We start from the raw sequence: 2,584 nt of genomic DNA, 5'->3' as shown, positions 1-2,584 counted from the left end.
CACAGAGGAAGAGAGAAGTACTAATCCGACCCCTGAAAAAAACTGTTTGATTTTGGGGGGTGGCAGCAAGGATTAGAGAAGCTACTCTACGATTTTAATATATGCTGAAGGTTGATGTCAAAATAAAACAAGGGATGTACTTATTCGTTTATCAATTTCTCTTAATTCACATTTTTATTACTTGCAACATCGCTCACTCCCCCCCCCCCCCCCATCCCTTCTCTGAAAAGCACAGGAGAGAGCTTGAATAACGTCTATTGAGTCTATACTCTGGGCTGGGTACTGTCCCAGGTGCTGGGGAGCCACTAAGAATGCAGAGGACACGAGCCCCGGTCAGGAGGCCCACAATGAAAGGGCACAAGACACAGTTCCCCTCAGTAAATGTATTGGATTTAAACAATGAGCTACATTTAAAGGTGAAAATAGCAATTGAGCAAAGTTCGGGCAGAAAAGGCTTTGGTGGTGCAGGGGCCTCTTTTTAAGCCTGTCCCTCATCTTGGCTTTCAGAGTTTTCCCCATTCAATCCCTTCTTTTTCTCTGGGCTCCTCACCAATGTGAAGGTGCTGGGCCTTTGTGTCAGCCTTCCCCCCCCCCCCCCCCCCCCCGCTGAGAAGCTCCACTTCACTACACTAAGCTTCCGCAACAACAACAGGTAATTATCATGTATTTCCAGCTGCAAGTTGTCCAATTAAGATGAGTGACCACTAGGTGCCTGGTGCCTGGTGTTCTGAGAAGGCTCTGAAATTCTGTGGGGGGGAGGAGAGAAAAATCCAGTGACTCCCTCAAGGAGCTGACGCTTATGGACAGACAGAACATTATTCTTGTCAAATCAAGGGAGACATGTTAAAACAATTTTGAAATAATTCTCTGTGCTAATTGTGTTATCCCTTGATGTGGCGGTGGGAGGCTGTCAGGAGAATGGAGGAAAGGAACATCCTCAGCCTCCTTTATGGCTGGTTGAGTAAAAAGAGATGGCAGAATGGTATTCTATCCCCTCCCCCCAAAGCAGGTTTCAGAGGAGGCAAATACACGATGCACCTCCTGAGGATCCCAAGTATCCCAACCTGTGCCACTCTCTTTGGCAAAGGGGCAAGTGGATTTGGTAGACAGAGGCTCCTTGCACATTAAGCCTCTGGGACACAAGAGGAATTACATGAAAGAGAAATCAGGCAAAGGTCGTAAAAGGAAATGATTGTGCTTTAGTGAAAGGAAAAAAGTGAATTCCTTACAGGGGATACATAAGGTATGGAGAACTGGGTTTAAGAGGCCTGTCAATGTTTCCATGGGCCAAGGACCTTAGGGGAGATGTGGGGATTTACTTCGGCCATTGAAGCCTCAGAGAAGGCATTTGCACTGAAGTGGGCGCCATTGGCTTGGTAACTTGACCATTGGAATGCCGACTACGTGAAAGACGCCCACCCTTCAGGCACTTTGGGGCAAAAGATTGGAAAGAGAAGAGGAGTCTTCTGCTCTGAGGAAGTTGGATAGTTTGGAATGGAGGTAAAGAGAAGGGGGGGGGCAAGTTTGGGAGCTGGCCAAGGTAGGTCCTCTAAAGCCCTCTATGTGATTGGAGCAGAAGTTGCATGAGGCACCCAGTGTAGTTTCCGTGCCTCCTGAATCCCTGAAGGGGTCAAGGGGCTCCCCATAGCTGGGCTCTGCTCCGAATGTTCCCCAAGAACTGGCACTATGGGGGAGATCCATAAGACAATCAAAAAAGAGTGTGGAAGAATTGACAAAGATTGGCTAGTCCCAGGCAATTCATTGGCCTGGGAATGAGGAGTAGGTGGGGATCAGTCAGTTCTCAGTAAATTGTCTTTATCACATAGGATGGTGAGTATGAACTGCAGATGGTCAAGAAGAATGCCATAAGAGCCTTTGACTTGGTCAACTTGAACTTCAGGGTGTGTGGGTAGAAGAAAAGAAAGGAGAGACATATTTTGAGAAAGCACAGGAGAAGGCAGGAATAGGGAGAAGGAAGAGGCGTTTGTTAGGATTCCTTGTATGCAGAGGGTAGTAAAAACCACCTTTCAAAAAATCCAATTTGACACATCATCTTATAAATAGTAAGTCCTAGAATTAAAAGCTGAAAGGCTTTACCAGTCTAGCTCATTCCCCCAAATTCTTACATTGAAAACTGTCTTCATTCTGGGGGGGTGGGGAGGAAATTTCACTATCTTTTCACTGCAATGTTAAGATTTCTGCTCTGGTTGTAAAATATTCGTGTTGCTGGAACATAGTCCTAATATGTAATCACTCATATTAAACAGCAAGGTACTTTGAACCTCATAACCACTCTGTAAGTTAAGTACTACAGACTTTATTATCCCCACTGAACAGATGAGAAAATTGAAGTTTGGAGAGATTCTCTGATCATGGTTATACAGTTAGTAGTAGAGGCAGAATTCAAACGTAGGTCTTCCTGACTCCTAATCCTGTAATTTACTGGCTCTGCCATAGTAGATTTCAAAACCAGTTGTAGAATATAAGGAATAAGTAGAGACAGAAGCCATACCCTTCCCACATTTCTCCCACATCACTACTCTAAAGAAGAGCAGCATCCATTGGTTTCTTGAGTTAGCCATTA

The sequence above is a fragment of the Dromiciops gliroides genome, chromosome X (genome assembly GCF_019393635.1).
Source record: "Dromiciops gliroides isolate mDroGli1 chromosome X, mDroGli1.pri, whole genome shotgun sequence".
Lineage (NCBI taxonomy): Eukaryota > Metazoa > Chordata > Mammalia > Microbiotheria > Microbiotheriidae > Dromiciops > Dromiciops gliroides.
Note: the sequence above shows the minus strand (reverse complement) of the source record.